Source organism: Solea solea, chromosome 12 (assembly GCF_958295425.1).
Source record: "Solea solea chromosome 12, fSolSol10.1, whole genome shotgun sequence".
Lineage (NCBI taxonomy): Eukaryota > Metazoa > Chordata > Actinopteri > Pleuronectiformes > Soleidae > Solea > Solea solea.
The window spans coordinates 19856753-19879664 of record NC_081145.1 but is presented as its reverse complement, the minus strand read 5'-3'; the positions used below and the strand labels follow the sequence as shown (position 1 = coordinate 19879664).

General features: G+C 41.6%; 2 protein-coding genes across 2 annotated transcripts in view; both read right to left on the bottom strand.

Moving 5' to 3' along the window:
• smpd3 (sphingomyelin phosphodiesterase 3) overlaps positions 1-19627 on the bottom strand; it is a 51167-nt gene extending 31540 nt beyond the window's left edge. The window contains exon 1 of the mRNA XM_058644424.1: positions 19421-19627. The gene's annotated coding sequence lies outside the window, so the exon portion shown is untranslated. The remainder of the gene's footprint in view (positions 1-19420) is intronic.
• The window catches only part of LOC131469481 (troponin I, fast skeletal muscle-like), a 145771-nt gene that overhangs the window by 106817 nt on the left and 16042 nt on the right, over positions 1-22912 (bottom strand). The gene's annotated exons all lie outside the window — the stretch shown is intronic.

Below are 22912 nucleotides of genomic sequence, written 5' to 3'. Positions count from 1 at the left end.
GTGACCCAGGTACATGCACTTAAGGACTGTACCATAGTTTAGCTGCCTGTCAATGTACGACACGCACACACAGACACACAGACACACACACACACACACACACACACAGACGGGACACAGCAGTAGCCTTCACATTCATGTGTTCAAGTGTTAACATGTTATCTGTGTAATGTGGTGAGACACACACACACACACACACCCTTGTACGGTCCATTCATTGTGGGTTACTGTATATTCGAAAACAAGGGGACACCTGAGTCGAGTGCTTCTTCATGGATGGTTACATTTCCAGTCAGTTAAGGATTGTTGCTCCGTTGATGGCGGCACATTTTCATCAACAACCAGAGCAATCTGGGCCTATGGGAACAGGGGAGCGCAACGAGTCCCGTGAGCACTCTGGCTTTTCAACCGGATGGAATAAACTGTCAAATTACTTTTCAACCGGAGGAGAGCCTGCAGCTAATTACCCTCAATATTTCACAGCTGCATTATAACTCGTCTAAGGAGTTCCTCTGAGGGACGGGTAAATGAGATTTTGGTCAGTATGGTAGCATGCTAACACACCCTGTAGTACTAAATACATAATAAACACAAATTCATAACTTAATGGCACGCCCTCCTACTGAGGTCGACCCCAAGTTTCAGTCGCTGTCATCATTCACCCATGTGTGGTGGGCTCCCATGTCTGACACCTGCATGCAGACAAAGGCTTTTGATCATGGGGACGACTATATACACCTCCATGCACACATACACATGCTCCTCATTTCCTCATTTCAGCCAAAAGTACCACGAGGGGTTAACGTTATCAAGTTGATATGTTCATCTGTAGCCTAAACAATTAGTCTGACAACAACTATAATGATAAACGCAAGTAGGTCTGTATTCATGTCGCACTTTCTTAGTCTTCATGACCACTCACAGAGAAGAGCTGTACACAAATGTTTGCCATTCACATCGGCATGCAGAGCCTTTTCTATTGCACATCATTCACAGCCACGAGGAGCAATTTAGGGTAAAGTGTCTTGCCCAGCGGCCTATCCGTATGTAGACTCCAGAAGCCAAGAATCGTGCCCTCAATTTTCCGTTTGCAAGATGATCTGCTCTACCACTGATCCACAAATCCTCTAATTGTTGTGTAATTGTACAGATTTTAAAATAACTCCGAGCACGTTCTCTCAAAAGAGCCGTTTTCACACCAACACTTAAACTGTGCGCCGTGTTGAAAGAAGATGAGCTCCTGTAACTAAACATAATGCCTATAGAGCCCAGCTGCTCACACAACACTCCTATCATTTATAATTTCTTTTCTACTTTGCACCATGCTGTGACCCAATTACACATGTGCCTGTGGCCACCAATACTGCAGAAATGACATTCATTCGATCCCATTTCCAGGGAATGAGACTTGGAGTGTTTAAGATTTCATATTCCCACCCTCTTAAATTCATTCCCACCATCTGCACTTGAAATATCAGTGAGTATCTTGAGCCATCACACCCTCCTCCTCTGCCTCCGTCTCTCTGTCTCCTTCATCTGTGTAATTGTGGTTGCATAACGTGATTAGTGGAAGCATATAATACTATCACTATGAGACACAATGAAATCAGGATTGTAATTCGATCAGATCAGGACCTGCTGCCACCTGCTCTTGAGCAACAATGCTGCTCTCATGACAACAAATGGAATCAGGAAGATTCACAACAGGAACACACAACTGTGTTGGTATAATAGCAGTTTTGGTATTGTAGCGTATACGTTTTAAGATAGCAGGAATAGAGAGGGTGATCAGCCTCATGCATTATGACAGGTTATAACAATGTAGAATATAAATCATGACAAAATAAAAAAACATTGTGATATGACCTAACATAGGAAACAGTTTGCAGTAACATTGAATACATGTACAGTTTGGAGTTACAGTGGTGCTTTCACTGATATCATCTTGATTCTCATCTGTGACCTTTTGTGTCTCGTTGACCTCTCCTTTATGCCTCAGCCTGGCTCGCTAAACTCCCCGTCCCTCGTTTAGCCTCTGTCTCTATGATCTAATAAATCACTCGCAATAGCTGCACAGTGTCACCTCTGCACCTCGGCAAAACACAAAGACTGCTATTAGAGCCTTTCAACTGTTAACCTGCTTTTGACTCTGGGCCAGATGTGTCATCAGCTGCGTATGACAGCAACAATGACATAATAGAACAGTAGAGAATCTTTACCATATGGAGACAAGTCAGTGACTTCTCTGTGCAGACCAGTGTTGTGCAAACTTACATCTCCGAATCACAGTAATATCCAGTATCGGCATTGAAAAGTGCAGTGTAGTGTGTTCCATTTATATTGAGGCAGAAGTTTGTTAAATGAAAAGTCCTGCTATTAATATTGTCCTGTATAAAATGTGTTTTAGTTACCAAGATTTTTAGTTGGCGATAACCAAGAGTTGTATTTAATGTGCAGCACAAACAAGCTTTAGACAAGACTTCCATTGAAAAGGCTGTGCTGACAATTTATGTTTCCAGTATTCTAGCAGTATGAACTGTGGTAAACACTTTTTGCTCTGTTTTGGGTCCCCACCATTGGTCACCACCCGCTCTGCTGGACAGGTTTACAGCTTTGTCTTCATGTAAAATCCATCGCCTGCTTGCTATATTTTAGTCTGCTATGAGAGTCCCACCCCGCCAGGTGAAACTGCACCTCAGCAGATCAGAATTCAAATCAAAACTTTTTTATTTGCGTAACCCAAATTCACTTGTCACACTTTGGCTCGGTGGGCTTTACAATATGTACATGTAGTGACGTCCTCTGTCCTCAGACCCTCAGGTTATATAAGGAACAACTCACCCCAAAAAACATTTCATCTAGGCAAAAATAATTAAGAAACTTCAGGAAGAGCCACAGCTAAAGTATTTTCAGTAAGTTTTTGCCATGGAACCAGAGAGCACCTCGGTTCAATATGTCATATTTGTCATCTCAGCATGCTTGGAATGTTTAAGATGTTTCCTGGTTTCACAGTCATGTACATTATGATGTAAAAAACTAGAACCTCACCAGTCTGAAAACTGACTGCAGCATCCGCTGAAACCCGTCTAATCTCTGCTGCTAAGCTCGGCATTCTGCCTCGTTCTCTCATTACAATAACCACAGACGATACTCTCATCATTCACCTGCCACAAGGTTTTTATTCCACATTTTGATCCAAATAAAACGTTTCACCCTGACGAAAGGTCCTGCTAAAAAGGAGCGATAACTCCCACAAGGCAAAATATCTTGTCTTTCCCTTTGTCTACCCACTGACTCTTCATGACTAACTGGCATCACAAAGTGAACATGAAGGGAGCACAGTAAACTACACACAGAAGCCACACTGAAGAGTTACTGTGCTAATGGCCTAAAAGTCCTTTCTTGATAAGTTCAAATTCAACATATTATAATCCGTCCATTGTCGACCATTTTATTCTTCACACGAGGCAACAGCGTTAACCACTACAACACCGTGTGGCCCCCTCTTGTAATCATGACACACGATTGCCCATCACCCCTTTGGCCGGCCATCCATATGGACTGGAAGGAGGCAGCAGTGGAGCTCAGACACTTGTGAGCATGCGCTCTGCCTGTGTGTACACTTGTATGAATGTGTGACTGTGTGTGGAGCTGTTGCTCTGTTTGCTCTGTGTGATCCAAAAGCAGCCAGTTTGTAGTGGCTCAGTGCCTCAGACTGAGCCATGTCAGTGTTTCTAGCAGAACACAAGGCACTCTTATGGCTTGTCCAGTGTAGCTAAATAAAGCTGATTTGTCATTTTCTTCTTGTTCAGTCAGCTTACACAGCAAAAACAAAACAAAACAAAACCCCCACTCTGGACTATTTTTGTCCAATTCTCAAATGTTCTTTCTCTAGCCCACCACATCACTTCTCCTTTTCTCCTTCCGCTCTCACTCCCTGCTTCTCTGCTCTATTGACCTCTGACATTTGCCTCCTTGCCCCGTGTCGGCCGAATAGCTTGTACACACTCACACACATAAACACAGGTTTGTAACAGCTATTCTACTGTGGACACTGCATTAACTTTTATTTGGTAGGCTAAACAAAGAATATGAATAAAACCATTCATCACCTAACCGAAACCTAACCACAATTCAAATCATAGCCCCAAACATGGCCAGTTCTTCAGAAATAACGACCGTGAGGACGACTGGTCTTTACAAGGTCAGTGTGTATGCCAGAAAATGTCCTAAAGAGATAAAAGGGGACACACACACACACAGACACACACAGTCACATGTTTTCACTCGCAGTACTTTAAATCATCAATACATGACCAGGTCATTGGAATGCACATCATCTGTGCACACAAGACTTAAAACACACACACACTTACACTGTATATGCATCAGTCACACATAGTGCCACCCGGGCCACTGTGACTGACCCGCTCCAGACAGAGCAGTATAGATTGGTCGGCATTGATTTGCTCTACATTTGTCACAGCCAACAGCTGCTTTGCTGATCCACTGTGAAAACACAGCCACACAAGAGCACTTTCACTCCCATGGAAATGTGTCTCATCTCCACGTGCCACATGGGCTGCGGCACTCGCAACAGCCCCATGTTGCTTTGAACCTACGCAAACACGCCTGGTGTTTCTGATTAAGCGGCGCTTTAATTATGTTTGGCATCATACTTAAAACAGCCAAAAGAGAGCGAAAGCTACCATCATGTGGCCGTGTGCTTGCGGTCATTCCCGAACACGCTCCCAGTGGCAAGGTCATATTTCTTTATGTCAAATGAAAATCCTGAACAGCAGCTTTGCCACAGTTATAAACAAATTCATCAAACAAAAATGTACACTGACAGGGTGTTTTTTACCCATTCCAAATGAAAAGCCAAAAGAAAAATGTGTTCCCACACGAAACGTGACACTATTAAAAAACATCAGGCGATAAAAATCAACGCCATTATGTCATAAAAGTGAAATACAACTAGACAATAGGAGGTCACTTGTAGTTCACTTCACAGACAATCAATCAACTAATCAGTCAATAGCATTTAACAGTGTTTTTTTCAAATGGCATTCAACCAAATGTATTTTTGTAAAACACAACGGTCAGCGATGGCCAGTGACTCTCTGACATCAGAGAAGTCACGCAAAGGTGCAGTATTTCTGTCCCCTATAGCTTCATAGAACAGTGCAAGGTTCAATGAGTGGAGCTGTGTGCACACACATAAACTCATAAACACAAGAGAGATGTTTTTTTTATATATCTTTGAAAAGCAGAAGTAACACAACAATTAAAGTTTGAGTCCTTGCGACATCACCCTGGCACCATATCAAGAGTCCACCAGCTAATACATGTGAACAAAAAAGGCAAAACAAGAGCGTTTTTTTTGTTTGGACCCTGTGTGTGACACATACCTGTTGTTATAGTTACAGCTTGTTACCCCGGTTATAGACACACAGTGTTAAATTGACAATTATTACACACACACATATATGAAATGAAACTATACATGCTGAGGCCAAAATGTACCAGAGTATAATCTCGAACTAAACTTGTCCCAAGTATCAGAGCGCTAGTATGAACCCATTGTAAAAAATAAATAAAAGTAACATTTAAAACATAAAACATGAAATGAACAACTTTAGCCCATTGTTTTAAATCCCATTTGTGACTCAACTGCATTAAAATCAATTTCTACTCGTATATGAACTTCATTGGCTGCCGGTTCATTTTAGAACTGATTTTACTCTTTGTATTTAGAGCTATTACTGGCCTCGCTCCACCTTATTTAGCAGCGATTTTAAGGATACGTGAAAATGACAGGGTTTTACACTCATCAGGTGAGCAGCTTTGTTAATTGTACATTTCCTAATTGCATTGATTCTTATTTTATTGGTGTATTGGTTTCCCTTACCGTTTAATTGCATATTTTACTAACTACTTGAGTGTTTTTTTTATTCTTTCTTGTCATGTGAAGCACTTTAAGTACCTTGCAGATATGGTAAAGTGCTATGTAAATAAACATTGATAGATTGATTGAAAGTAGCACAGACAGTGATGAGTTTTCTTCTCTTCACAAAGATACATGCATGTAAACACTATGCCTCTTCCTCCTTTCCACAATAAATGTCAGTGATCTTTCCCTTGACAACAGAAGCCTCTTCCTGTTCTCGACTCTTATAATGTATCATGACAGCACTTTTGGCCTTGTGCATAATGTATGCTCCATGTCTCAGTCATAGATGTCTGCAGGCCTCTGTTCTGTCACACCCGGACGCTCTCATTCTCCACTCTTTCTATTTGTCGTTAAACCTTCAACACATGTTGGGTTTCTTCTGGAGGTGACCATAAAGCTTTCAGTTTTTAGAGAGAACTAAATATTGCCTGAATGTTAACGTCACAGACAAAATAGTCATTTAAAAAAAAAAATGGAAAAGGAGGGAGAGAGAGAACACGTAGCACATACTGTAGGTGTCGAACATAAACGGAGGACATGAGCAAATGACCGCTGACTGGCAGTTGCCGTCACCGAATGTTGCCTTAGAAACGGCCCAAAGTTCAGACCATGGCAAACACAGGTTAAGTGTTTGTGTGCGGGAGGCAGGGGGAGAGGGGGAGAGAGAGAGAAGAGATATCATTTTACATCTTCATACAACGTCAGCCGTTCGGATACAACTGAATTGAAGATAAAGTTGAAATGTTTGTTCAAGGTAAACGGAATAAAACTGTAAATGCAATGATTTGTGGGTAAAAGGAAGCAATAAAATAAAGACTCGGATGTAAACTGCATTTAAAAATAAAGTAATTAAAATACTATTGATTTGTTGCACAGTTAATGACTCGACTGACACTTTTCTCATGACTCTGTACATCACGTTTAATCATCATCAGGTAGTTTAGTGTAGCGTCGGTGTCCTTTTAAGTCATAGACAATATACAGTTACTTATAATACTGTCAAGACAATAAATCTTACACTGCGGTGGATATTTACTTATCCACTGGTTAATTTTTCTTTCTCTTCAGCTTGGATCCAGTTTTGTGGAAAGCACATTACGTATCCCAGTCACATTGAAAAGAAAAAAAGAAATAAAGAACAAATCCCTATTTGTCTCTTTTGGCACTTTTATGCATCTGCTGTTGTAGAAAAAAGGGCTGTTGTGTGATTTGACTCCCTCTGTGGTCTTCTCATCTGGACTTTATCTAATCTGACCTATTGACCCGGGACAGCTCCTCTCTGGCCTTGCTGTCTGTGAGGGCCTGTAAATCCTCCTGAATTGTTACTGTGGCTCGATAATTGAGGACGACCCATTCCAAAGACATCAACAACACATTTCTGTATGTTGCACCACTGTGTCACAAATAGTTATGTTGAATATTCCTTTCATGAAAAGTTAAAAATGCCCTTCAGGCCCAACAAGTTAATACATAATTATAATAATTATGGTTAGTGTACCCTTCTTGTCATTGGGTTGATATGTAGACGTTAGGTGGTCATTGTATGAGCAGATTACAGCATAGAGATAGTATGCTATAATGAACCCGTGTTTTATTCTGTACATTGCTGTCCGGCTGCAGTGTGGTCTGGAGTGGTGACTCTGGTTCAGTGGTTTGGATGAAAGGCTGAGAGCATCAGTGTTCATGTGATATATAATCCCGTTGGTCGTGCCTGTGATTGACTACAAGGTGCCCTGTTTTTATCTCGTTCCCCCCATTATTATTTACACATGTGGCATGAGCTGCTTGTTTCAGCTGACAGAGAGTGAGACGCTGAAACAGGAACAGTAACCAACGATTTACTAAATTAAACATCATCAAGTGGAAGATCTGGCTAAGTTTAAACTGTGTTAACGTTAATTCACTCGCTGCATTTTTTTTGAGTCATTGTAGCAAACACACCAGGATGAAAACAGATGTTTTCTGACTTCTTAGTGTTTTAAACTGACCTCGGTCAAGAGTTGCCCTTGATCTTGTTGGCAGTTTGATTCTCTATCATTGAGTTACAGACTAATCATTACTTTCCTACCTGCTCACCAAACATATAAAGTGCAGGGACAGAGGTTCATGTTCAGAGTGGGAATGAAAGAGGCAACAATCTCCCTACTACAAGTCACTGAGCCATCACATTTGGAATTATTTGGAACGTTCGGAATGTTGTGTTGTTGATGATGATGTGTTCTTTTAAATGTTTTACAAATCAGTATCCAAATTTAGAAATCCCTGGAGAAATTGGGTCACTACTCAATTACCCAATTTCTTATTATTTGTCTATTTACATGTCTAACTGGAATTGAGCAACATTAGCATTCAGTTTGAATCTATTGTTATTCCTTGTACTCCAAATAGTCACTCTTTTAGCTCTGCCTGTTCTACTTTGCCTATGAACTATGAAGAGATGCACAGTGTGTGACTCCCTTCACATTATATATACCTCACAACATGATAGCCATTCCTCCAAAATGGAAGTACTAATTAGTGCAGCTTTAACCCGCGGAATACTGCACAAAACAGACTCTATAGACCTATTTTAAATGTGACCAACGCAGCTCAAATAACTAAATGAATTACTACATATCAAACTACAGACTGCACCACTGTGTCAACCCACTCGCCACATTTCTGGATCTAACACTAGACGACACATTATCCAGAACCCACTCCATACAGCTCATGGAAAGCAGAGACTCCACGGATTCTCAGGTTATACGTCAAAGCACGTCACACCAAAGCACCAGTTCCAACCAAAGACAGAGTGAGCAGCAGGAGAGCAACAAACATCACCACAGGTCTGGCTCCAGTCCGTCTCTGCTCCTTCCTTTGGTAGCACCAGAATCTGTGTGTGTGTGTGTGTGTGTGTGTGAAGCCTCATCAATGCTGCCAGCTGCACAGGTTGCATCTGCAGCTCTGTGTTGTGAATCTACTCAGCCATAAAAGACACTTTGAATTTTCCACAAGGGAGGCTGAGGATAGGAAGAGAATGAGGAGGAAGCTGGAAATCAGGTTAACATGCAGCACAGAACCACATTGCACGATGCCCCGCTGTCGTCTTTAACCTCAGCACCTCACTAATTACTGCACAAGGCTGCCTCTCATCCTCTCCCTGCCTTCAACGCTCTCTCTCTGAGGTCTGACCGTGGCCTGTTGTCCATGCAAGTAATGACAGAGAGCTTGTGCAGCTCAAGGAGGCCCCACATATCCTTGTTAATGCGAATTTCCATCTCTTGTTATCAGTGTGTGGCTAGTTCTCCTTGAATTTCTAAAGCCAGCTGTGTGTCCGTGTCAGATGTGGTCATTACACATGCACACGACTCCACCCAAAGCACCTCTTTCAGACCTCACGCAAGAACTAGATTAAGGCCTTTGGGAGAAATCACAGGGGGGCACCTCGAGAGCAGACAGGGTGGCAGCACAATGGCACACAAAAAAAGAGTGATTGACACAGTGATTCATCTTAGTGGAAGATTAATTCAACCAATCCCAAATCCTGCTCTTCACCTCTCCTCTCAGTAGACACAGGACCAGCAGTGAAAACATCATCTCTCCATGTTTATACAGTCTGTTCACACTGACCTGCCAACAGCAGCAGGCAGGAACACACACACACACACACACACACACACACACACACACACACCGACACAGCTGTCCACACTCAACGTAGTTTTAGTGAGATGCACATATTTCACTAAAATGAGTATAATCCAGGGTAAATATCATACAGCCAATCTCGTTCTGATGGATTACTGATAGAAACTGTTCCATTTTCTAAATCAAGCTTCACAAACCTAATTTAAGCTTGTTAATGCTATAATCTCAGGCCCTTCTGTTTGGGCGTTGACATTTTGTCTTTGTTTGTAGTTTAGATATGTTTAAGACCATTTCACCATCGGAAAGTTGGCAAGCCGAGAGCAAATCTCATGTATGTGTGTGGATAGGTTGCGCTCCTCCCTACTCCAAATTTTCTACTATTATATTTCACATGTGCAGTGAAACAAATTGTTCCAGATACAATGGATTATGTTACAGAGGAAACACTCTCTGTACCACAGCTTAATTTATGATCCATGACACGCACTGAAAACAATCTCACTCTAGCAGGTTTATGCAGAAAACTACGGAACAATTTCTAATCCAATTACTTACTACTGCCCCCTGTGGACGTCTGAATAACTACCACTACACAGTACTGTACATCTGATTTGACCCCGTTTTTCTCACCCTCCCCTCCCAACACAGAAAGAGCTCTCTCAAGTTTTTCTACAGTACTTCAGTAAAATATGTGTTGTTTATCAGTTTGTTTAAACAAATAGTGCAATTCTAAAAGAAACCAGACTGCATCCAGGAAACGTAGTTAGTTGCAGAGGTGCAGACACAGAGGCAGGTTGGCAGGGACAAGTCAGCCGAGCCGTTTAGGGAGCACTTGATTTGTTTTGGTGGAGTTTGTGAGAAGCTAAAACTGTGATGGTGATTAAAAATACCAGTGTGAAGTCCTACTGTCCTGGTTTATTTTTAGCTGTAGAATCCACGTCTGAAACTTTTCACGGACCACCTCGCTTCACTCGCCCCGTGTGCATCTTCCGCCTCAACTGCTCAGTCATGATGGGAAATCTGTTACTAAATCTGAGTGCAGCCTGGCAATGTCGCCACAGACACACAAACAAACCAAACTGCTTAGCTGAGAAACACAGGGAGAGCCATGTGAACCCATTTGACAGTGGTTTGAATGCAACAGACATTTGTTTAAATTTAAAAGTTACAAAACTACGGCTTTCAGGGTTGGAACCACTTTCTAGTTTGATCCTGTCAGTGTCTGTGATTTTATCAGAATGCCTCCATCGGCAGTGCGGAAGATGACACTGCTGATTTATGATACGAGCACGTCTCCTGTGAGAGTCGAGACTGTGGCAAACATCTTTTGGATGTTGAAACGTCTGGCTGTGGCGAAGAAGCAGCTTCCCCATCTGCAATAAATCAGAGACGACAGCCATCCCGTTTGTAGATGTAAGACTCGGTTCCTTTCAGTCCTCAGACAAAAAAAATCACAAGTTTGATATGTCAAGTATGTCCGGTGGGTAACATTTAGGGGGGTTTATTGGCATAAATCAACTACCCATATGAATGTTTGAATAAATGTATAATCACTTAAATGAAAACTGCCCTGGCCTTACAGTAAACTGTTATATGTACATGAACAGCACCTCAGCCTACAATAAAAAACAAACCAAAAAAGAAGCAGGAGGTAATGACAGAGAGAGTAGAAGAGTGTAGAATGTAGTGTTTACATTCTTTCGAGTAGATGAAGGCCACTGTAGTTGGGAAACTGGGAGGGGAGTCCTTCATTTGGTGCACTCTGCAGTCTCACTTATTAAAACATGCAGCTTTTTCCCAATAAAAAGGACATTTGTCTTTTGTTCCCATGACGGACCAGCTGTTCAAGCTGTTCCCAGTTACCTGCTCATGCGTTCCCACAAACGGCATCTATGACAGACCCTATCACGTGTGTAATCTGCCATCTCTACTGTACTCCTGCCTTCTAATTGTAACTAAATTCTTGCTGTGATAATGTTTAAATATCATGTGATGACGAACTCTCTCTTAAAAACAAATATGTGAAGAGAGAAAAAAAAAGAAGATGAAATGTGTCAGGAAACCTTTACAAAGCAGATTGAGAGTGTGCCTTTTCCCTTTCTTGTTTTGACTCTTCTCATTTCCCGCTCAGCGTGATTCTTCTTTTCTTTTACGTCATTATGGTTTGAGAATAGTGTTGCAGCTAAACCACCCACTGTGATCCTGGTTGTCTGCTGTTATTTAATTCTTTCTTTATTTTTTGGTGGAGTAAAAGACGAGCGAGATCCAAACACATGAAAACCCATGCGAGTTGGATCAGGTGTGACGTTAATTATCTACGTTTCTCTGACAATGACGTGCAGAAGAGATTCATCAGTAGTTCGTCTGCTATCTCTATTGACGAGACACAGACCGGGTCTCACAATGCTGGTTGTTATGATACTCAGATAAAAGACAAATATGTGGTTGTTCTCCACATAAACACATCTGATTTGACTTGATTGCTCTAGTGAGTCATTTATCCTGTTCTGTTTACTTTTTTTTTTAATTAACAATGGTTCTAATTAATACAAATGTAATAAAAATGAGTCAGTAGAAGACACAAAACCACAGATAATTTCACCCAAGTCAGCAGCTTTGCTCAGCTTTCAGCTAATTGTTTTGGGTTTCTGCCTCGCTGCTCTCATCAAACCCAGTTTCAGAAGCAGCTTTTCAAAATATCTGATAAACTGAATGTAAACCACCTGCCCAGGACAAAACACCAGGCGGTGTAATAGCAATTCCCATGGAGAGCATTCAGCAGCCTAAGAGACAGACATTTTTTATCAGGAGAATGTTAGAAAGAGGAATTGGATATAAAAGTGGGTTGAAACATGTCCCCAAATGAAAGCTTAAGTTAGATTCTACTGGTTGTATAAATGACAAGACAACTGTTACTTACTGTCTTTTGTTGTGACCCTGTACAGGACAGAGGATATTTTTGTTCCTTAAAAAGTGAAATGGAGAAATCATGTCTTAAACGTATGATAAAACTGAAATTGTGAAGGTAAAATATTAAACAACTCAATTTGTAGCACAAGGGAATCGTGCCGTCCTATTCATGTCCCAAGAAAATGAAGAGATCAACCTTCAAATTCCTATCCAAAGCCGTAACACAATTTTGGCACAACATGAATAGAAATGCTCAGCCTTGATGGTTCAATACGAGCGAGAGAGAGAAGTGGGTGAAAATAGTTTGCGAAACTGCGGCGTTTCAAAAAGGTCTGTGGCATATGCTCAAAGACGTCAGGGAAAAGCACATATGGCACTTGTGTACATAACCTTCATATTGTTGCCGTGCGGTGACGGTGGCATCACCTGTGGTGAGTGGTGTTATCACCTGTGCAACAAGTGCCTCCTTAACATGGTACGAGTGCCATTCTGGGTATTCATAGTGTTTATCTATGACATGATAAATCAAGAAAGACTATGTGGATTTTTAAGTAGTGTCTGTGACAGAGAGATCAAATGATACAAACTGATATTGTTAGGATGGCGAATTCAGTTCAGTGCTGATCTTTGAAACAGGGGAGGCTCATTTCAGGCCCAGTTATTTATACATACAAACAGCTATAACAGGGAAATAATGTTTTTATTTGCATATGTACAAAAGAAAATGGTCTACACTGGCGAGCAAATAACACACAATGACCAGCTATCCTAGACTTCCCTCGCAAAATCCACTCAGGACTGAGGCAGATCATGTTTGTTTCTGCAACACTGCTACTTGACTCCCAGAGAAGCTGAGCTTTCATGGAAGTAATGTTTCTGCCGGAGTTTGTCCAATCACTGTTGAACTCACTGCAGTGAAAATACTGTAACCTATTCTGTGCCATGTTGTCCCATAGAGAACAGTTGACGCTGAGCTTCAAGTGGTTTTAGTACGGAAGCTGCTACGGCAATATGAAAATCAGATTGATTTGATCTGATTCCGAACGAACTAGTGACACGTTGTAATCGCATCCTACTGCACGTTTACTATTGAAATGTAAATCCAACACAGTGCACATGGCCACATATGTACTGCAGCCGAGCTTCCCTTGCAATCGCCACTGATTCAACTCCAAAGAACAGGTTACCAGACTGCATCCCTCTCCCAGTCATCTATCCTTTAAACAGCATACAACCAAAAGCTGCAGAGTTTAGTAGACATCCACCCGTGCAGCCATGCTGGCACATGACCCTGCCAACATGGATATAGGGGGGGAGGAGATCGACAGATGGAGGACATGGAGAAGACATGGCAGACACACAGGAGTGATGAGTGAGCAGTAGACAGAGAGGGAAAGTGAGGGACATGAAGGTCCTGTGCCCACATGAAGACACGATGAAAGGTGAAGTTGCTCAAGTACAAATGAAAGAGAAGGGAGAGTAAAGAGGGTGGAGGACAGTTGGTATGTGAATGTCCATAAATGGTCTGCTCTCTAATCAGCTGCACAGGCTGTAATTAGGGCTCAAGTATAATCACATGCTCTAATCATAAACTCCCTCTGCATGTACAAATGTATACATAGGCTACTATACTGTATAAATAGCCAATACAGCTGGTAAAGATAGCTCCGCTGCGTTTGGGTGGGTGTATCCCCTGTCACGAGTTCCATCTTATTAAGTCAGTTCATCTTGTGGTGTTTTCAAAAGCAGGTTGTATTTATGAGACCAGTCCACTGAAATCCCTCCCTCATGTCGTATTCATGACACCTTAAGGAGAAAGATTCTGAACGCGTCATGTTCACGAGTTCAGTTTGCAGAATTTTGTTGGATGGGATTTTAATATTGCATGGTATGGTTTAACTTTTTTTTTTTTAATTCTTGAGGGACTATTTTTTTTGCCTAGCAGCAGTTTTCTCATCTTCAGAGTCCCACTTTAAGAGGCACCATTATACTCTATCTCAGACACAGTGACACATTTTGACTGACTACATTACCAACTTGGCAACTTCCCTGGAGCCAAAGATCCCCAAAGCACATGGAGCAGCTTGTTTGTAAGTATCCTGAATCTGTCAGATCTGATTAAGACCATCTTTATTTCTCTTTGTTGTATACTCTTACATTTATGTGTTTAATCATATTACGATAAGGTACTACTCTAATAAAAAAAAAAAGGCTATAACCCTGACACATGACCTGATGCTGTACATGTTGTTCGGTGATGACTTACAGAGAAAACTCAACAAGATGTTGGTCTCTGGTCAGTGTGAAGAAATGTTGCTGCTCCTGGAAACTGCTAACACAGGCTCTGTGTCAGCTAAAAAGAAATACAGCAAAAACACAAGTCAACAAATAATCAAATGACACAAAGTACAGTGCCAGGCTGAATAAATGAAGTGAAACAAAGTGGTAAATCGCTCTTACTAACAGGGTTACATGATTCTTCAGGTGTATGAGTTCACCCCTTGAACTCCTGTTGTACGTTTTGTCAATTTCATAATTACCCGGCGTTGCTGTACTCCTGAAAAACGGATGTTCTAATACCTTGTTCAAGTTTGGCTGCTTTAAAAGTGTGCAAAGCTCCACTGAGCTGACAACAGCAACAGTGTCAGGGGAATGAAAAGAAGAAAGATGCAGGTTTATGCTTTAAAATAGGATTTTATAAAAAAACAAGGGTGATAGTATGCTGCAGTCTAAATCACTGTTCATACATGGGAGAACTTGGTGGGGGAGGGGAGAGGAGATATGAGAGATGTCATCTTTGTAGCCCTGGTGGAGACAGGCATCATGAAGAAGCAGAGTTGTTGTGGTGGGGCTGGGCTCTTGTAATTGCATGCCATGCAAAATCTATTTAATCTAGAGTCGAGATGTAAAAATGTGGGGCGAGAGTCCTTGAGGACCGACAGGAGTCCTTGAAAGGGTTCAGTGGAAAGCAAAATGGTCAAATTGTTTTTATTGTAGTAACATAACATTCAGTACACAAGAACATGATTACAGAAACCACTTTGTATGTAGAGCAGAGGATCAAGGCCTCACGTCACGTGAGACAGGACTATGTGGCATCTTGTTGCCCAAAAAAATGCAACATTGGAAAAATGCACAAAGCACTTCCAGGAAGAGCAGACTTTGCTTTAAATAGAGATGGCAGATTACATGCCAAAGCTCGCAGTCACGACAAACCTGACCACAAATGACCTGGTGCAGAAGTGGAAGGATGAGCAAGGTGAGGCTAACTAAGTAATACCAGGGGGGGAAATGGAAGGAGGCTTAAATTCTCACTGGGATGGAGATTTAGCCTGTCAGAAAAGCTCCTGTATTTTATTTTACAGAGGTGTGACTCTCACAGTGGCAATTGTTTGAAACTATAAGTCAACGCAGCACTTTGATTCAGACAGAAAACGTCTCATGTTCACATTCAGTTTTGTACAGTTCTGAAAGGAGGACACTATTTTTTGTGAGTTGCTGGAAAAACTGCTGTTGAACCACAGCCTCGCAGAGCCTCTCATATTCTCACGATGCAGCATTATGTCTTTATCTTATCAAAGGTTTTCAATTGACTGTGAGAATGTTTATGTCGGTGTGGCATCAGATAGTTCACCCGATTGAGTCAGCGTAGTGAGGCATCACCATCTAACCCCCAGTAATGCTTCATCTGTCCTATCAAATCAAATAAAAGCAACATTTACCAATTAATCACCCTTAAAAAAAAAAAAAGAGAGAGCAATATTTATCTCTGCAACATTAAACCATCTGTCAATCTTAGATCCAGTGGCGCCTGACAAAGATCCCAGAGAGTTATTACTTGACAAACAGCAGCAGGGATACGAGAATAGAGCGTTAAATCAGCCGCACAACAAACAGTCTTGGTACAACTCCTCCAGCTCTGCAGCAGTCTCTGACCTCTGACATTTCTGTGAGCAAGGACAGGGACAATAACCACACACTCATATGGACAACTTGTCTTTCCATCACAGAACTAACTCACAGTTTCACTTTAAAGTTTTCAAAACACTGTGTCCATACTGGTGTTGGTAAGCCACAGTTACTCCATCTCATTCAATACTGTGCATAGTTGAGAACTAATATCACTAATGTTGCGTCGCCTACACATGGGCAGAGAAACCAGATCCTGTGCTATCAAGTGTCCCTGAACTCCAGGATCCCCACCCAGCCAACACCAGCTACCCCCCCCCCACATGCCCTGTCAAACTGCCAGCTCCACACAACCACCTGCCTGCTCTGTCATGACCAGAATAATAGTTCTCTGGACACCCGGTATCCACTCTGATGGATGTGGATCGAGGGTGGGGGGGCTGGAGGTTGATCTTTCCAGAGTCCATTGGCTACAGGGGGTCAGGGGAGGACAAAAGAAAAATCATTGGTCTGCAGGGAAACATGAAAACAGTTGGTTAGGTTAGGTATAGAGGAATTAGGGTTTGATGTCGATTTAACATTCACTCATGCAGGCCTGTGCTCACCCTGCTCTACACTGGAATTACACCTGATATGGAGCATCATCACTCTCAGCATTCACCGAGATGAATAAAGACACCAAGGCCTTTGATGAACTGCAGATCTGAAGCTTAAAAATACAGCTACAAAACAATTATCAGAAGAATTAAACGATAAACGGCGACGCATCACGAAAGCCAGATTCAAAAAGGTTAGTCTCTAGAATATGTTTTTACGACACAGACATTTGGTGAAGCCTTCTGTTTCCTCTCACGTGCCAGTATGATGACAATCACAGTCATCCATTGCAAAAATTTGGTTCATTAAAATTCAGATTCAGACAACTTTATTGATCCCCAAGGGGCAATTCATTTGCAGCTCACCACATCTGCATCACATTCAGCCTTTTAGCAATTTCACAACAGTCAGCACCAACAGCCTGACCGACAATGAATTACTGGAAACAGTGATCAAAATAAAATCATTAGAGTCAGTCCATCAATAAAACTAAATAACTATGGGTGTTTATAATGACAGCCATCCGAGTTCAGCAGCCTGAGAGCTGAAGGAATATAAGAATAAAACACCAGGGTGTATATAAAAGAAAATAATTACAGTAAATCACAGATGACGGTTAAAAGAGAGCAGACCCACCAGCAAAGGTATATGAATTAAACTTCCAATAGACCAGAGGAAAACTGTGCAGCTCTAAATCTTTCCAGAACACTATAACGGTACAGTATATTGTGTAGTTTTACGACTCTGTCATGTCAGAAATGTCGCCCTCCACATTACTCGACTGCACTCATTTGTCCAGATGCGTTCATTTGAGCGGCTGAGCTCCACAGATGTGACGTAGCAGTCGAGTGGAGATACTGACCCACACAGACACTAACACAACCAACTCTTTGGGGGTAAAAGCCTCAGTGTTCGGTCTCACTTTACTGACAAGCATACGTGCTGTAATGGACATAATGGACTTGTATTGTGTGCCATGGCCGGCCAGGTTTCCCTTGAAAGAGATTTTAAACTCAAGGGGAATTCCTAAATAATGGTCAAATAAACAGCTATAAATATGCATTGTGGGAAATGAGGGACCCAGATGTTGACTCATGCCTAATGAAAATGTGAAACCACATAATAAACCTAAGCTTGTATAACACTTTTCTTTGTGTTAAGGTGATTTACAAGACAAATATTACAGTCAAAATGTCATTCCCACTTTTCAATCCCTCATGGTTTAGAAAAAACTAGATAGACATGGATTTTTAATGCACAAAACACTATAACACACAGCAAAGGAGAAGAGGAGGAGAGGAGAGGAGGCCAAGAGCCAGGCCACACCTTATTGCACTGAGGAGCCAAAAAGAAAAAAAGCCATGTCTCTCAGCAGTTTCTCCTTCTCCTGTTATTTCTCCCACAAGCTGTGATGCCTTCCGAGCTATCAAGAATCCCGAGCAGTAACCTGACCACTAACCCACCGGTACCAGAACGTCTCTGCTTAATCCACTGAATAAGACTACTGTGTGTGGGCTGTGGGTCGGCAAACCGGAAAATTACAAACTGACGAGACACCACAGAGTGTAGCGAGTAAACTGAGGCATTCATGCCGTCCACAGTGTTCAGCCACGTTTAGTGTTTATCTGAGGAACGGGGAAAAAAGGGAAGATGAATTTAAAAAGGTGGCATTCAGAGAGCTCAAAACTCAGCCAAGGCAGTTCAGTTTCCCCAAGAGGCTCAATCCACTCCTGAATCTGTATTCACAGCCGGAACAAAATCTAATAACTTCTTCCTTGCATTTCCATTCATCCAAATCCTTCTCTTACTTTTGGAGTTATGCTGATCACAAACAGTCAAAAGAAAAACACAGATATTATATTATTATTATTATTATTATTATTATTATTATTATTATTATAATAATAATAATATCAGAATATAACAATGCAAAGAAAATAAATAATGAATGATACTACTCTCTATATTTATCTTTAGTTGCAATAGCTTGTTTCTCAGGAGAGAGAGAGAGAGAGAGAGAGAGAGAGGGAGAGAGAGAGAGAGAGAGAGAGAGAGAGAGAGAGAGAGAGAGAGAGAGAGGAGAGAGAGAGAGAGAGAGAGAGAGAGAGAGAGAGAGAGAGAGAGAGATTCTCTGACCATTGGATCATGCAAATATGAGTCAAATGTTGTACTAGAGCAGACACAGGGCAAGATTTAGGCGCGGCTGGAAGAATTGCTTCAATGAACACACACACACACACGGACAGAGCAATACCGACGCTGTACTGTTACATAGTCCTAAGTCTCACCGGGAAGGACCACTTTCGCGTAATTCGCGTTTCCATCTCAATGAAGACGGAGATCCATCCGCACTGTTTCCCAATGCGTTACACGGAGAGAGAGAGAGGGAGAGAGAGAGAGAGATGGGAGACAACGACTTACTTGTAGGACCTCTCTCCCGCGTGGGTTTCAGGTAAAATGTAGACGCGGTGCAGGTAGTTTTTTTCCTCCGTCTGTAGCCTCCTGTTCTGAGCGCTAACGCGGGAAATCCAGCGGCGGCGGGAGCAGCTGACGGCTGTGGACCAACCGAGCGAGCGGCTGTCTGACTGCGCGAGGCGGAGAGGAGACGCTTTTCTTCAGCACCAAGAGCCTTGAACAGCTCCCGCTGACGTCACTGCCTAGCTACGACGCCACGCCCTCTACCATAGCGACCGCCTCCCCGGAGAGAGCGGGCATTTCTCGACTACTGTGTGTACTGTGGGGTTTTATGTTAATGAATCATTAGGGCGAATTTACAGAAACCACTCTCTTATCAGGACTAGAGAAAGCAAGCAGAGTGCAAACATCAGCCAAGGCAAACATCTGAATCCTTATCAGTGTCATCACCACAATCTAACTCTTCCCTGGGCCATAACCAGTCATTAAGAACCAGCCTTCACTTTTTTTCAGTTACACTGCTCTCAGTCAAACAGATCTAAAACATCTCCCTCTGTTGGAAGTAATAATCCTCAGTCATGGCTGAAACAGCTTCTCTGCCGTCACATGAGAGTCATTTTGGTGCTAGTGGCAGCTGATTTCCCCCCTTGTTTGGGTGAGTTTCTGCACATTTTCAAATGGGTAGTTACAGTGACAACTTTTCACAAACACAAGTATCTTTAAAATCTTTTTGCAGTCAACCCTGATGAACAAAAATAGCATTCCAAAAACCACATTGCATTCCAGTATTGTCTTGTATGGAACATATTTTGGCCCAAAACTCTTAGCAACAGGAACAGTGGGTTGTGTTGGCGTCCAACAAAGTGAACAGTACACCTGGCAAACAGCAGAGGAGACCACAGATCAGGACCAAACGATATGTTTGAATGCTGAGACACTTTCATGATTTAATGATTTTACGGTGGTATGAGATATGAGACATCTGGTGTCCTAACTGTGTGTTTTTAAATGGAGTGCACACTGTAGAGGATATTATTTAGAAAAACACCATAAACTTCTCTTACCACTAACCAAATCCCTTTAGTGTCAAAACCAAACCACGTGTCACACAATTCATTTCCAAACAATCTTAAATCGACGACGCAGTTCAGTTGAACTACTGTCCATGTCCCTTTAAAGCGCTGGTGTGTACATGGTTTGACTGAAATGTGCCAGCTTGTTTGTATCACTAGTTTCACGAGCATGTTGAGTATGATTCTGATCCATTTACTTAAAAAATAGTAAAAAAAAAGTTTTAGTAAATTCTTTTGTTCTCTTTTGAGCAATTAAAGTTAGTGCACGTTCAGTCAGAGTAACATATTTACACGTATTATAAGTCTAATTTTCTAATGTCCTGTAAAGGTACCGACTGTGCCTTAAGGTAACCACGTCCAGAAAGTGGTTATCAATTTTGTTCAGCAAGTTTTTTTAAGTTTGTTTGTTTTTTTAACCTAGAATGCAATTGAGTTCTTTCCCTGAATGAAATCCTTTTTTTTTTTTTTGACTTTCAGGAAGACCTGGATGTTTGGATTGTGGAATCCTGAGTCCTGATTCACTTCCTGACTGGAGGCTGGGCTTTGTTTGTTTGTATTTGTGAGTGCCTGTCCTTGTTCTGCTCTGTCCTCTGTTAGTGTTCCCTCTCCTCCCGCCTTCTTGTGAAGGTAAAAATAAATCACAACGCTGTGCATTAACATTTCATCAGTGGAGCTTTAGGCTTCATGCTCCTGGAAAGATGATTGATGATTTAATAATAAAAGAAATGTACTTACAACAACTCACACTGCAGTAAATCCAAGTAATAACATGTTGTCAGTCACCGACCTATAACGGCTCTTATTTATCTGTAGACATTGTGTCACTTAATGAGTTCAGATGTGAGATGTCGAGTCGTTGGTGAGCCGACTCTTCTAATGTAAGGATCCACAGATGTTCACTCATTTACAGGCTGTTTCGTGCACTCATCGAGCAAATATACAGTTGTTGTATGCAGAAGCTGTTTGGATTTAAATCATGTGTCGGAGAACAATAAATGCAGTGACAGTTTCACAGTCAGGGAAAAACCCTGCAATACTTCATATTTGTGAATCTGTCACATGCTCAAAGAAATTCAAGATAAAACCTTCACTTGTCTAGACTGACAAGATATAATACGGAAGAAACTGTAACAAAGAAAAAAATCCAAAAACACCGGCAGTCAAACCAAACTAAAACCACAACAAATAAATTCATGTTACAAGTCAGTGAAGTTGGAGCAGACATTGTGCAACAGGCATGGTTCACAGTCCATCACAAGGCCAAATAATACATTACCAAATACACAGTAAATAGAAAGTGCTCCAATTGCACATACCTGTAAAGTTTGATGGAGTTGAAGGCCCAAACACAGAAGATGGCTCCGGTCGATTCCTGTCTTTATCAGGTAAAAAAAAGATTTGGTGCATGGAAAGTCGGTTGAGTTCAAGAAAAACAATCCAAGAATTTAGAGCAAAGAGTCAAACACTTGAAAACTAACACTAAACACTAAGGGAAACACTAAGGGAGGATTAGAAAATGACACAGGTGAAAACAATTTGGAACAGCTGTGAGTCACACGGCAAAGCAGTTCTACAAAATAAAACAGGAAGTACACTGGGCAGAATACACAAGAAAATATACTACAAAATAAAAGAGGAACCCTAACCCAGCAACAACAAGAACCTAAGGCAGAGAGATTTGTGAATTGTGTGAGTGAAAAACACCTTCCTGGATGTTCTAAATCCACAGTAAACACCACATTTGCATCATAATCCTGTACCATCCGAATTTATTTTTAGTCTTAGCAGGGGCCAGAATATGTAAATGAGGTGAAGTCTTATTGGTCAGAGTGAGAGAGGAATTAGACACAGGCTATTCAGTGAAATAGTGTGGCCTCTGGAGTCACTGGCAGCCCTGTAGACAGAGAGAGGAGAGAAAGAGGACGTGGAAAAGAGATGTAACAATGAATCTGGGACACAGGGATTGTAGGGTGTATGTGTGTGTGTGTTTGTGTTTGTATTTATTACGTCTTCAGGACCATTTCTGGCATAAACAATGAGCTTTTCTGAGGATGTGGTTAAGTTCAGGGCCAAGATTTTAATTGTGGTTAGGTTATGGTTAGAGTTTTTTTAAGTTTTTGTTTAGGCCGTCCAAATAAATGGAATTCAATGTGGGGTCTTCAGAAGAATAGATGCACAGACCTGTGGTGTGTGTATGTGTGTACAAGTGGGTGGCTTTCATTTGTCAATGAAAAGGTTGGGATTTCTCATTTCTGAAATTATCAACAATTTCACGCACATGCAATGGTGTGTGCCAAACCATGTCACTTTACCTCGGAAAATTAAAATGGCACATGATGTAATTTTGTTTCTACAGTACTGTACCGCTGCTGTGCCGCTGAGTAACTCATATTCAAGGCACAGAACAGATTCAATCACTGATCAA